This window comes from Triticum aestivum, chromosome 3B (assembly GCF_018294505.1).
Source record: "Triticum aestivum cultivar Chinese Spring chromosome 3B, IWGSC CS RefSeq v2.1, whole genome shotgun sequence".
Taxonomy (NCBI): domain Eukaryota; kingdom Viridiplantae; phylum Streptophyta; class Magnoliopsida; order Poales; family Poaceae; genus Triticum; species Triticum aestivum.
In genome coordinates, this window is record NC_057801.1 from 215,015,475 (window position 1) to 215,031,706 (window position 16,232).

Consider the following 16,232-nt stretch of genomic DNA (forward strand, 5'->3'; position numbering starts at 1 on the left):
TGATAAATTTTTATTATTCATGCTAGAATTGTATTAACCGTAAACTTGATATATGTGTGGATACATAGACAAAACATTGTGTCCCTAGTAAGCCTCTACTAGACTAGCTCGTTAATCAAAGATGGTTAAGTTTCCTAACCATAGACATGTGTTGTCATTTGATGAACGGAATCACATCATTAGGAGAATGATGTGATGGACAAGACCCACCCGTTAGCTTATCATATTAATCGTTCAAGTTTTATTGCTATTGCTTTCTTCATGTCAAATACATATTCCTTCGACTATGAGATTATGCAACTCCCGGATACCGGAGGAATACCTTGTGTGCTATCAAATGTCACAACATAACTGGGTTATTATAAAGATGCTCTACAGGTATCTCCGAAGGTGTTTGTTGGGTTGGCATAGACCGAGATTAGGATTTGTCACTCCGAGTATCGGAGAGTTACCTCTGGGCCCTCTCGGTAATGCACATCATAAGAAGCCTTGCAAACAAAGTGACTAATAAGTTAGTTACATGATGATGTATTACGGAACGAGTAAAGAGACTTCCTAGTAACGAGATTGAACTAGGTATGTATATACCAACGATCGAATCTCTGGCAAGTAACATACCGAAGACAAAGGGAACAACGTATGTTGTCATTATGGTTCTGCCGATAAAGATCTTCGTAGAATATGTAGGAACTAATATGAGCATCCAGGTTCCGCTATTGGTTATTCACTGGGGAGGTGTCTCGATCATGTCTACATAGTTCTCTAACCCATAGGGTCCGCATGCTTAACGTTCGATGACAATATTGTATTATATGAGTTATGTGATTTGGTGACCGAATGTTGTTCGGAGTACCGGATGAGATCACGGATATGAAGTTGAGTCTTGAAATGGTCGAGAGGTAAAGATTGATATATAGGACGATAGTATTCGGACACCGGAAGTGTTCTGGAGAGTACCGAGTACATATCGGGTCACCGGAAGGGGTTCCGGGCGCCCCCGGCAAAGATATGGGCCTAATGGGCCAAGAGGGGAAACGCATCATCCAGCATGGGCTGCTGCGCTCCCAATATGGGCCGCACCAAAGGGAAAGGGAAAGAGGGGAAGAGATAACAAAGGGGAGGGATTCGGCCTCCCCCTTCCTTCCCTCCTCCCTACTCTTTCCTTCGCCCTCCGGTGAATATGGTAAGGGGGGCGAATTGGACAAGGCCCCCAAGTAGGATTCCTCCTACTTGGGGCGCCCCTTGGCTTCTCCCTCTCCCTCCCACCTATAACACACAACAACATCTGTTAGCCGTGTGCGGTGCCTCCCTCCATAGTTTACGCCTCCGGTCATATTCACGTAGTGCTTAGGCGAAGACCTGCACGGATCACTTCACCATCACCGTCACCATGCCATCGTGCTGACGGAACTCTCCTTCGACACTTTGCTGCATCAAGAGTTTGAGGGGCGTCATCGATCTGGACATGTGCAGAACTAAGAGGTGCCATATGTTCGGTGCTTGATCGGTCGGAATGAGAAGAAGTTCGACTACATCAACCGCGTTGTAAAACGCTTCGGCTTTCGGTCTATGAGGGTACGTGGACACACTCTCCCCCTATCGTTGTTATGCATCTCCTAGATAGATCTTGCGTGAGTGTAGGAATTTTTTTTTAAATTGCATGATACGTTCCTCAATAGTGGTATCAGAGCCAGGTCTATGCGTAGAAGATATGCACGAGTAGAACACAAAGAGTTGTGGGTGGTGATCGTCATACTTCTTACCACCAATGTCTTATTTTGATTTGGCAGTATTGCTGGATGAAGCGGCCCAGACCAACCTTACATGACCAAGTTCATGAGACCGGTTCCACTAACAGACATGCAACTAGTTTTGCATAAAGGTGGTTGGCGGGTGCCTATTTCTCCAACTTTAGTTGAATCGAATTTGACTGCGGCCGGTCCTTGTTGAAGGTTAAAACAACAAACTTGATAAATCACCGTTGTGGATTTGATGTGTATGTAAGAATGGTTCTTGCTAGAAGCCCGTAGCAGCCACATAAAACTTGCAACAATAAAGTAGAGGACGTCTAACTTGTTTTTGCAGGGCATGTTGTGATGTGATATGGTCAAGAAATGATGTGATATACATTATTGTATGAGATGATCATGTTTTGTAAAAGTTATCGACAACTGCCAGGAGCCTTATGGTTGTCGCTTTACTGTATGAAATGCAAATGCCATGTAATTGCTTTACTTTATCACTATGCATTAGCGATAGTTGTAGAAGAAATAGTTGGCGAGACGACCACGATGCTACGATGGAGATCAAGGTGTCAAGCCAGTGAAGGTGGAGATCATGACGGTGCGTTGGAGATGGAGATCAAAGGCACCAGATGATGATGGCCATATCATGTCACATATTTTGATTGCATGTGATGTTTATCTTTTATGCATCTTATTTTGCTTAGTACGGCGGTAGCATTATAAGATCATCCCTTACTAAAATTTCAAGGTATAAGTGTTCTCACTGAGTATGCAGCGTTGCGACAGTTTGTCGTGCTGAGACACCACGTGATGATCGGGTGTGATAGGCTCTACGTTCACATATAATGGGTGCAAGACATTTTTGCACATGCGGAATACTCGGGTTAAACTTGACGAGCCTAGCATGTACAGACATGGCCTCGGAACACTGGATACTGAAAGGTCGAATGAATCATATAGTAGATATGATCAACATAGAGATGTTCACCATTGATGACTACTCCATCTCACATGACGATCGGACATGGTTTAGTTGATTTGGATCACTTATCATTTAGATGACTTGAGGGATGTCTATCTAAGTGGGAGTTCTTAAGTAATATGATTAATTGAACTTAATTTATCATGAACTTAGTCCTGATAGTATTTGCATATCTATGTTGTAGATCAATAGCTCACGATAGAGCTCCTATATATATTTTGATATGTTCATAGAGAAAACTAAGTTTAAAGATGATAGTAGCAATGATGCGGACTGGGTCCATGATCTGAGGATTATCCTCATTGCTGCGCAGAAGAATTATAACCTTGATGCACTGCTAGGTAACAAAAACCTGTTGCAGGAGCAGAATCAGATGTTATGAATGTTGACAAGCTCGGTATGATGACTGCTTGATAGTTTAGTGCACCATGCTTTACGGCTTAGTACCGGGACTTCAAAAATGTTCAGCTGGTGAGCATGTGCTCAGAATGATATTTCAGACTCATGCCCGTGTTAAGAGATATGATACCTCTAACAAGTGCTTTGCCTACAAGATGGAGGAGAATAGCTCAACTGGTGAGCATGTGCTCAGAATGTTTGGGTACTACAATCGCTTGAATCAAGTGGGAGTTAATCTTCCAGATAAGATAAGATAGTGATTGACAGAGTTCTCTAGTCACCATCCCCAAGTTACTAAGAACTTCATGATGAACTATAATATGCAACGGATGATGAAAATGATTCCCAAGATCTTCGCGATGCTGAAACCGGCGAAGGTAGAAATCAAGAAAGAGCATCAAGTGTTGATGGTTTACAAGACCACTAGTTTCAAGTAAAAGGGCAAGGGAAAGAAAGGGAACTTCAAGACGAATGGCAACCAAGTTGGCACTCCCATGAAGAAGCCCAAAGCTAGACCCAAGCCTGAAACTAAGTGCTTCTACTACAAAGGAAATGGTCACTGGAAGCGGAACTGCTCCAAATACTTGGCGGATAAGAAGGATGGCAAAAGTGAACAAAGGTATATATGATATACATATTATTGATGTGTAATTTAGTAGTGTTCATAGCAACCCAGGGGTATATGATACCGGTTCATTTGCTGAGATTAGTAACTCAAAACAGGAGTTGCAAATGAACAGACTAGTTAAGAGCGAAGTGACGATGTGTGTTGGAAGTGATTCCAAGGTTGATACGATCACCATCGCACACTCCCTCTACCTTCGAGATTAGTGTTGAACCTAAAATAAATGTTATTTCGTGTTTGCATTAAGCATGAATATGACTAGATCATGTTTATTGCAATACAGTTATTCATTTAAGTCAGAGAATAATTGTTGTTCTATTTACATGAATAAAACCTTATGTGGTCATACACCCAAGGTGAATGGTTTATTGAATCTCGATAGTGCTACACATATCCATAATATTGATGCCAAAAGATGCAAAGTTGACAATGATAGTGCAACATACTTGTGGCAGTGCCGTTTAGGTCATATTAGTGTAAAGCGCATGAAGAAACTCCATGAAGATGGACTTTTGAAATAACTTGATTATGAATCATTTGATACTTGCGAACCATGCCTCATGGGCAAGATGACTAAAACTCCGTTCCCCGGAACAATGGAGCGAGCTAACGACTTATTGGAAATAATACATACCGATGTATGCGATCTGATGAGTGTTGAGGCACGCGGTGGGTATCGTTATTTTCTGACCTTCACAGATGATTTAAGCAGATGTGGGTATATCTACTTAATAAAATACAAGTCTAAAACATTTGAATAGTTCAAAGAATTTTAGAGTGAAGTAGAGAATCATCGTAAAAAGAAAATAAAGTTTCTATGATCTGATGGCAGAGGCGAATATTTGAGTTATGAGTTTGGCCTTCATTTGAAACAATGTGGAATAGTTTCACAACTCACGCCACCTGGAACACCACAGTGTAATGGTGTGTCCGAACATCGTAACCGTACTTTGTTAGATATGGTGCAATCTATAATGTCTCTTACCGATTTACCACTATCATTTTGGGGATATGCATTACAGACAACTGCATTCACATTAAATAGGGCACCATCTAAATCCGTTGAGACGACACCGTATGAACTATGGTTTGGCAAAAACCTAAGCTATCATTTCTTAAAGTTTAGGGTTGCGACACTTATGTCAATAGGCTTCAACCTGATAAGCTCGAACACAAATCGGAGAAGTGAGTCTTCATAGTATACCCTAAGGAAACAATTGGGTACACCGTCTACCACAGATCCGAAGGCAAGATCTTTTTTGCCAAGAATGGAAACTTTTGATGTCTACTACGCAACTTTATTCTTGTAGACTCGTGTTTGGCCTCCAAGCGTAGAGTTTTGTAGGACAGTAGCAATTTTCCCTCAAGTGGATGACCTAAGGTTTATCGATCCGTGGGAGGTGTAGGATGAAGATGGTCTCTCTCAAACAACCCTGTGACCAAATACAAGAAATCTCTTAACACACCCAATACAATGGCAAATTGTATAGGTGCACTAGTTCGGCGAAGAGATGGTGATAAAAGTGTAATATGTATGGTAGAAATATATTTTTATAATCTGAATAAATAAAAACAGCAAGGTAGCAATTGATCAAACGGAGCAAAAGCGGTATTGCAGTGCTTGAAAATGAGGCCTAGGGTCCGTACTTTCGCTAGTGCTATCTCTCAACAATGCTAATATAATTGGATCATATGACCACCCCTCAAAGTGTGATGAAGAATTACTCCAAAGTTCCTATCTAGCGGAGAACATAAGAAGAAATTGTTTGTAGGGTACGAAACCACCTCGAAGCTATTCTTTCCGATCGATCTATCCAAGAGTTCGTACTAAAATAACACCAAATAATTTAAGCATAACCCACTTCCTATGCATAGGGATTTTGTGAGCAAATAACTTTTGGGAGCAAGAATCAATTAACATAGGAAGGCAAAACAAACATAACTTCAAGATTTTCAACACATAAATAGGAAACTTGATATTATTGCAATTCCTGCAAACATATGTTTCTCCCTTATAATAATTTTCAGTAGCATCATGAAGAAATTCAACAATATAGCTATCACATAAAGCATTCTTTTCATGATCCACAAACATAGATATTTTATTACTCTCCACATAAGCAAATTTATTCTCACGAGTAGTAGTGGGAGAAAACTCAACAAAATAACTATCATGGGATTGAAAATTGAAATCATGATGACAAGTTTCACGGTTATCATTATTCTTTATAGCATGCATGTCATCACCATAATCATCATAGATAGCAACTTGGTTGTCATAGTCAATTGAAACCTCTTCCAAAATAGTGGATTCATCACTAAATAAAGTCATGACCTCTCCAAATCCACTTTCATAATTATAATCATCATAAATAGGAGGCATGCAATAATTATAACAAATTTGCACATCAAATCTTGGGGGACTAAAAATATCATCTTCATTAAATATAGCATCCCAAAGCTTGTAGGTTTGCATATCATTAGCATCATGGATATTAAAAGAATTCCTACTAACAACATTGCAATCATGCTCATCATTTATACCAAACATTCTATTGAATTCTTCTTCTATCAATTCAGCACAATTTTCCTTTCAATCATTTTCACGAAATACATTATAAAGAAGAATAATATGATGCAACCTCAATTCCATTTTTTGCAGTTTTCTTTTATAAACCAAACTAGTGATAAACAAGAAACTCAAAGATTCAATTGCAATATCTAAAGATATACCTTCATGCACTCACCTCCCCGGCAACAGCGCCAGAAAAGAGCTTGATGTCTACTATGCAACTTTATTATTGTAGACTCGTGTTGGGCCTCCAAGCGCAGAGTTCTGTAGGACAGTAGTAATTTTCCCTCAAGTGGATGACCTAAGGTTTATCAATCCATGGGAGGTGTAGGATGAAGATGGTCTCTCTCAAACAACCCTGCAACCAAATAATAAAAAGTCTCTTGTGTCCCCAACACACCCAATACAATGGCAAATTGTATAGGTGCACTAGTTCGGCGAAGAGATGGTGATAAAAGTGTAATATTGATGGTAGAAATATATATTTATAATCTAAATAAATAAAAATAGCAAGGTAGCAATTGATAAAACGGAGCAAAAACGGTATTGCAATACTTGAAAATGAGGCTTAGGGTCCGTACTTTCGCTAGTGCAATCTCCCAACAATGCTAATATAATTGGATCATATAACCACCCCTCAAAGTGCGATGAAGAATCACTCAAAAGTTCCTATCTAGCAGAGAACATAAGAAGAAAATATTTGTAGGGTACGAAACCACCTCGAAGCTATTCTTTCCGATCGATCTATCCAAGAGTTCATACTAAAATAACACCAAATAATTTCAGGTTCATAATACTCAATCCAACACAAAGAACCGCAAAGAGTGCCCCGGGATTTCTACCGGACAAACAAACACAAGAACGTGCATCAACCCCTATGCGTAGATTACCCCAATGTCACCTCGGGAATCCGCTAGTTGATTGCCAAAACATATATCAAGTGGATCAATACGATACCCCATTGCCACCATGAGTATTCATATGCAAGAGACATAACAAGTGCTCTCAAAGCCATAAGAGTATTCAATCCAACAAAATGAAATCTCAATGGGAAAACTCAATTCATCACAACAAGATAGAGAGGGGAAAACACCATATGATCTAACTATAGTAACAAAGCCCACGATACATCAAGATCGTGACATCTCAAGAACACGAGAGAGAGAAAGATATTAAACACATAGCTACTAGCACAAACCCTCAGCCCCGAGGGTGGACTACTCCCTCCTCATCATGGTGGCTGGGAGGAAGATGAAGATGGCCACCGGTGATGATTTCCCCCTCCGACAGAGTGTCGGAATGGGGTCTAGATTGTTTTTCGGTGGCTATAGAGGTTTGAAGTGGCAGAACTTCTGATCTAGGTTAACCCCGAGGGTTTTTGGAATATTTGGTGATTTATAGGGCAAAGAGGGTGTGCAGGAGGCCACCGAGGTTGGCACAACCCACCTGGTGGGTTGTACCCCCTCGGGGCACCCCAGGTGTTGCTCTAGCCCACTGCATGTCTTTTGGTCCATAGAAATCTACAAAAAGTATCGTGGTGTTTGGACTCTGTTTGATATTGATTTCTTGCGGTGTAGAAAACAAGGAAAAGACAGCAACTGGCACTAGGCACTGGGTCAATAGGTTAGTCCCAAAAATGATATAAAGTTTCTATAAAATGATTGTAAAACATCCAAGACTGATAATAAAATAGCATGAATACTTCATAAATTATAGATACATTGGAGACATATCAACTTTCTAGAGAAGGAGTTTCTCTAGAAAGAAGTGAGTGGGAGGAAAGTAGAACTTGATGATGTAATTGTACCTTCTCTTAATTTGGAAAATAGCACATCAGAGAAATCCATTCCTTTGATGCCTACACCAACTAGATAGGAAGCTAATGATGATGATCATGAAACTTCAGATCAAGTTACTACTGGACCTCGTAGGTCGAACAGAGCACGTTCCGCACCAGAGTGGTATGGTAATCCTGTTCTGGAAGTCATGTTACTAGACCATGACGAACCTACAAACTATGAGGAAGCGATGATGAGCCTAGATTCCATAAAATGTCTTGAGGCCATGAAATCTCAGATGGGATCCATGTATGAGAACAAAGTATGGACTTTGCTTGACTTGCCCGATGATCCGCAAGCCATAGAGAATGAATGGTTCTTCAAGAAGAAGACTGACCATGATGGTAATGTTACTGTCTACAAAGCTTGACTTGTTGCGAAAGGTTTTTGACAAGTTCAAGGGTTGACTACGATGAGACTTTCTCACCCGTAGCGATGCTTAAGTCTGTCCGAATCATGTTAGCAATTCCCAGATTTATGAAATCTGGCAAATGGATGTCAAAAACAACATTAGTTAATGGATATTAAATAAGAGTTGTATATGATGCAACCAAAAGGTTTTGTTGATCCTAAAGGTGCTAACAAAGTGTGCAAACTCCAGCGATCCATCTATGGACTGGTGCAAGCATCTCGGAGTTGGAATATACACTTTGATAAGGTGAACAAAGCGTATAGTTTTATACAGACTTCTGATGAAGCATGTATTTACAAAAAAGTGAGTGGGAGCTCTGTAGCATTTCTAATATTATATGTGGATGACATATTGTTGATTGGAAATGATGTAGAATTTCTGGATAGCATAAAAGGATACTTGAATAAGAGTTTTTCAATGCAAGACCTCGGTGAAGCTACTTATATATTGGGAATCAAGATCTATAGGGATAGATCTAGATGCTTAATAGGACTTTCAAAAGCACATACCTTGACAAGATTTTGAAGAATTTCAAAATGGATTAGTCAAAGAAAGGGTTCTTGCCTGTGTTACAAGGTGTGAAGTTGAGTAAGATTCAGAACCCAACCACGACAGAATATATAGAGAGAATGAAAGTCATTCCCTATGCCTCGGTCATAGGCTCTATAAAGTAAGCCATGGTGTGTACCATACCTATTGTGTACCTTGCCATAAGTTTGGCAGGGAGGTACCAATAGTGATCAAGGAGTAGATCACTAGACAATGGTCAAAATTATCCTTAGAGGACTAAGGAAATTTTTCTCGGTTATGGAGGTGACAAAGAGTTCGTCGTAAAGGGTTATGTCGATGGAAGCTTTCACACTGATCCGGATGACTCTGAGTCTCAATATGGATACATATTGTAAGTGGGAGCAATTAGCTAGAGTAGATCCATGCAGAGCATTGTAGACATAGAAACTTGAAAAATACATACGGATCTGAATGTGGCAGACCCGTTGACTAAACTTCTCTCATAAGCAAAACATGATCACACCTTAGTACTCTTTGGGTGTTAATCACATAGTGATGTGAACTAGATTATTGACTCTAGTAAACCCTTTGTGTGTTGGTCACATGGCGATGTGAACTATGGGTGTTAATCACATGAAGATGTGAACTATTGGTATTAAATCACATGGCGATCTGAACTAGATTACTCACTCTAGTGCAAGTGGGAGACTAAAGTAAATATTCCCTAGAGGCCATAATAAAGTTCTCATTTTATATTTCCTTATATCATGACAAATGTTTATTATTCATGCTAGAATTGTATTAACCGGAAACTTGATACATGTGTGGATACATAGACAAAACACTGTGTCCCTAGTAAGCCCCTACTAGACTAGCTCGTTAATCAAAGATGGTTAAGTTTCCTAACCATAGACATGTGTTGTCATTTTATGAATGGGATCACATCATTAGGAGAATGATGTGATGGACAAGAACCACCCACTAGCTTAGCATATTGATCGTTCAAGTTTTATTGCTATTGCTTTATTCATGACAAATACATATTCCTTCGACTATGAGATTATGCAACTCCCGGATACCGGACGAATACCTTGTGTGCTATCAAACATTACAACATAACTGGGTGATTATAAAGATGCTCTACATGTATCTCCCAAGGTGTTTGTTGGGTTGGCATAAATCGAGATTAGGATTTGTCACTCCGAGTATGAGAGAGGTATCGCTGGGCCATCTCAGTAATGCACATCATAAGAAGCCTTACAAGCAAAGTGACTAATGAGTTAGTTACAGGATGCTGTATTACGGAATGAGTAAATAGACTTGCCGGTAATGAGATTGAACTAGGTATGTAGATACCGACGATCGAATCTCGGGCAAGTAACATACCGATGACAAAGGGAATAACATATGTTGTCATTATGGTTCGACCGATAAAGATCTTCATCGAATATGTAGGAACCAATATGAGCATCCAGGTTCCGCTATTGGTTATTGATCGGAGAGGTGTCTCAGTCATGTCTACATAGTTCTCGAACCCGTAGGGTCCGCATGCTTAACGTTTGATGACGATTTTGTATTATATGAGTTATGTGATTTGATCACCGAATATTGTTCGGAGTCACGGATGAGATCACGGACATGACAAGGAGTCTTGAAATGGTCGAGAGGTAAAGATTGATATATAGGACAATCGTATTCAGACACCATAAGTGTTCTAGAGAGTAGTGGGTACATATCGGGTCACCAAAAGGGGTTCCGGGCACCCCCCCCCCCCCGGCAAAGATATGGGCCTAATGGGCCAAGAGGGGAAACGTAGCAGCTAGCATGGGCTGCTACACCCCCCATATGGGCCACACTAGAGGGAAAGGGAAAGAGGCTAAGAGAGAAGGAAGGGGAGGGATTCGGCCTCCCCCTTCCTTCCCTCCTCCCTCCTCTTTCCTTCCCCCTCCGGTGAATATGGTAAGGGGGGCGAATTGGACAAGGCCCCCAAGTAGGATTCCCCCTACTTGGGGCACCCCTTGGCTGCTCCCTCTCCCTCCCACCTATATATATGAGGGGGGAGCCTAGAACACACAACAACATCTGTTAGCCGTGTGTAGTGCCTCCCTCTATAGTTTACGCCTCCAATCATATTCACGTAGTGCTTAGGCGAAGCCCTGCGCAGATCACTTCACCATCACCGTCACCACGCCGTCGTGCTAACGGAACTCTCCCTCGATACTTTGCTGGATCAAGAGTTCGAGGCACGTCATCGAGTTGAACATTTGCAGAACTCAGAGGTGTCATACGTTTGTTGGTTGATCGGTCAGAATGAGAAGAAGTTCGACTACATCAACCGCGTTGTCAAACGCTTCCGCTTTCAATCTATGAGGGTGAGTGGACATACTCTCCCCCTCTCGTTGCTATGCATCTCCTAGATAGATCTTGCGTGAGCATACGAATTTTTTTGAAATTGCATGCTACGTTCCCCAACAGAATATAGGCATCACGTCCGTGTCAAGTAGGCCGAAACGATTCTGCATCTACTACTATTACTCCACACATCGACCGCTATCTAGCATGCATCTAGAGTATTAAGTTCATGAGAATAGAGTAACGCCTTAAGTAAGATGACATGATGTAGAGGGATAAACTCAAGCAATATGATGAAAACCCCATCTTTTCATCTTGATGGCAACAACACAATACGTGCCTCGCTACCCCTACCATGTCACTGGGTGAGGACACTGCAAGATTGAACCAAAACTAAGCACCTCTCCCATTGTAAGAAAAACCAATCTAGTTGGCCAAACCAAACCGATAATTCGAAGAGAAATACAAAGATATTTAATCATGCATAAAAGAGTTCAGAGAAGACCCAAATCATATTCATAGATAATCTGAAAATAAATCCACAATTCGTCGGATCTTGACAAACACACCGCAAAAGAATATTACATCGGACAGTACTCCAAGAACATCGAGGAGAACATTGTATTGAAGATCAAAGAGAGAGAAGAAGCCATCTAGCTACTAGCTATGATCCCGTAGTTCTGTGGTAAACTACTCATGCTTCATCGGAAGGGTGACAAAGGTTGATGTAGAGGCCCTCCGTGATCGAAGCCCCCTCGGACAATACACATCATAAGCTTGCAAGCAAATGACTAAGGAGTTTTTCACAAGGTGATGTATTATGGAACGAGTAAATAGACTTGCCGGTAACGAGATTAAACTAGGTATGAAGATACTAATGATCGAATCTTGGGCAAGTAACATATCAAGGACAAAGGGAATTACGTATGTTGTCATAATGGTTCGACCGATAAAAATCTTCGTAGAATATGTAGGAGCCAATATGGGCATCCAGGTTCCACTATTGGTTATTGACCGAAGAGGTGTCTCGGTCATGTCTACATAGTTCTCGAACCCTTAGGGTCCGCACGCTTAACGTTCGTTGATGATATAGTGTTATATGAGTTATATGTTTTGGTGACCGAATGTTGTTTGGAGTCTCGGATGAGATCACGTACATGACGAGGAGTCTCGAAATGATCGAGGGGTAAAGATTCATATATAGGATGATAGTATTCGGACGGAGGAAGTGTTTCGGGGGGTACCGGGTACTTATCGGGTCACCGGAAGGAGCTCCGGGCACCCCCGGCAAAAGATATGGGCCTTATGGGCCAAGAGGGGAAATGCACCAGCCACAAGGGGTTGGTGCGCCCCTCGTATGGGCCGGCCTAGGAGGAGTAGGAAAGAGGGTAAGTGAAAGGAAAGAGTGGAACAGGATTCCCCCTTCGTTCCCTCTCCCCCCCTATTAAATATGGCAGGGAGGGCGCCACTCGGGGAGGACCCCAAGTTGGATTCGGCCTACTTGGGGTGCCTCCTGGCAGCCTCCCCTCTCCCTCCCACCTATATATATGTGGGGGGGCGCCCTAGCACACACTAGACAATTGCCTAGCCGTGTGCGGCGCCCCCTCCACCGTTTACACCCCCGGTCATATTTTTGTAGTGCTTAGGCGAAGCCCTGTGGAGATCACTTCACCAGCACCATCACCACACCATCATGCTGACAGAACTCATCTACTAGCTCGATGTCTTGCTGGATGAAGAAGGCGAGGAACGTCACCGAGCTGAACGTGTGCACAACACGGAGGTGCCGTATGTTTGGTACTAGATCATTTGGATCGCAAAGAAAGTTTGATTACATCAACCGCGTAGTGAAACGTTTCCGCTTACGGTCTATGAGGGTACGTAGACACACTCTGCCCTCTTGTTGCTATGCATCTCCTAGATGTGTACGTAGAATTTTTTTTGTTTTCCATGCAATGTTTCCCAATAGTGGTATCAGAGCCAGGTTTATGCATAGATGATATGCACGAGTAGAACACAAAGAGTTGTGGGCGGTGATAGTCATACTGCTTACCACCAATGTCTCATTTTGATTCGGCGGTATTGTGAGATGAAGCGGCCCGGACCAACCTTACATGTCCACGCACATGAGACCGGTTCCATAGACAGACATGCAACTAGTTTTGCATAAAGGTGGCTGGCGGGTGTCTGTTTCTCCAACTTTAGTTGAATCGAATTTGACTACGGCCGGTCCTTGAAGATGGTTAAAATAGCAAACTTGATGAAACACCGTTGTGGTTTTTGCCGTAGGTAAGAACGGTTCTTGCCAGAAACCCGTAGCAGCCGCGTAAAACTTGCAACAACAAAGTAGAGGACATCTAACTTATTTTTGCAAGGTATGTTGTGATGTGATATGGTCAAGACATGATGTGATATACGTTATTGTATGACATGATCATGTTTTGTAAGATACCATGCAACCGGCAGGAGCCTTATGGTTGTCTCTTTACTATATGAAATGCAAACACCATGTAATTGCTTTACTTTATCACTATGCATGGGCGATAGTTGTAGAAGCAATATTTGGCGAGACAACCACGACGCTACGATGGAGATCAAGGTGTCAAGCCGGTGACGATGGAGATCATGACGTTTCTTTGGAGATGGAGATGAAAAGCATAAGATGATGACGGCCATATCATGTCACATATTTTGATTGCATGTGATGTTTATCTTTTATGTATCTTATTTTGCTTAGAACGGCGGTAGCATTATAAGATCATCCCTTCACTTAATTGTAAGATAAAAGTTTCTCCCTGAGTATACATCATTGCTACAGTTTGTCGTTTCGAGACACCACGTGATGATCGAGTGTGATAAACTCTACATTCACATACAACGGGTGTAAGACAGTTTTACACATGTAGAATACTTGGGTTAAACTTGACGAGCCTAACATGTACAGACATGGCCTCGAAAAACTGGAGACCGAAAGGTCGAACATGAGTCCTATAGTAGATATGATCAACAAAGAGATGTTCACCATTGATGACTAGCCCATCTCACGTGATGATCGGACATGGGTCAGGTTAATTGGATCATGTATCACTTAAATAACTTAAGGGATGTTAATTTAAGTGGGAGTTCATTAGTAATTTGATTAATTGAACTTAAATTTATCATGAACTTAGTACTAATAGTTTTTGCATATCTATGGTGCACATCAATTGCTTGCAATATAGCTCCCCTATTTTTGATATGTTCATAGAGAAAAATAAGTTGAAAGATGATAGTAGCAATGATGCGGATTGGGTCCGTGATCTGAGGATTATCCTCATTGCTGCACAGAAGAATTATGTACTTGATGCACCGCTAGGTGACAGACCTATTGCAGGAGCAGATGGAGACGTTATGAACGTTTCGCAGGCTCAATATGATGACTACTTAATAGTTTAGTGTGCCATGTTTTACGGCTTAGAACCGGGACTTCAAAAACATTTTGAACGCCACGGAGCATATGCGATGTTCCAAGAGCTGAAATTGGCACTTTAGACTCATGTCCATGTCGAGAGGTATGAGACCTCTGACAAGTACTTTGCATACAAGATGGAGGATAATAGCTCAACCAGTCATCATGTGCTCAGAATGTCTGGGTACTACAATCGCTTGAATCAAGTGGGGTTAATCTTCCAAATGAGATAGTGATTGACAAAGTTCTCTAGTCACTATCACCAAGCTACCAGAACTTCGTGGTGAACTATAATGTGCAAGGGATGACGAAAACCCGATCTCTTCGCGATGCTGAAATCAGCAATGGTAGAAATCAAGAAAGAGCATCAAGTGTTGATGGTTAACAAGACCACTAGTTTCAAGAAAAAGGGCAAGGGAAAGAGAGGGAACTGCAAGAAGAATGGCAAGCAAGTTGCCACACCCATGAAGAAGCCCAAAGCTGGACCCCAAGCCTAAAATTGAGTGCCTCTACTGCAAAGGAAGTGGTCACTGGAAACGGAACTGCCCCAAATACTTGGCGGATAAGAAGGATGGCAAAGTGAACAAAGGTACATTTGATATACATGTTATTGATGTGTACCTTACTAGTATTAATAGTAACCCCTGGGTATTTGATACTGGTTCAGTTCCTAAAATTAGTAACTCGAAACAGGAGTTGCAGAATAAACATAGACTAGTTAAGGGCGAGGTGAGGATGTGTGTTGGAAGTGATTCCAAGGTTGATACGATCACCATCGCACACTCCCTCTACCTTCGAGATTAGTGTTGAACCTAAATAAATGTTATTTGGTGTTTGCGTTGAGCATGAATATGATTTGATCATGTTTACTGCAATACGGTTATTCATTTAAGTTGAAGAATAATTGTTGTACTATTTACATGAATAAAACCTTCTATGGTCATACACCCAATGTGAATGGTTTATTGAATCTCAATCGTAGTGATACACATACTCATAATATTGATGCCAAAAGATGCAAATTTGATAATGATAGTGCAACATACTTGTGGCACTGCCATTTGTGTCATATTGCTGTAAAGCGCATGAAGAAACTCCATGCAGATGGGATTTTGGAATCACTTGATTATGAATCATTTGATACTTGCGAACCATGCCTCATGGCACGATAACTAAAACTCCATTCTCTGGAACAATGGAGCGAGCTAATGACTTACTGGAAATAATACATACCGATGTACGCGGTTCGATGAGTGTTGAAGCATGCAGTGGGTATTGTTATTTTCTAACCTTCACAAATGATTTGAGTATGTATGGGTATATCTACTTGATGAAACACAAGTCTAAAA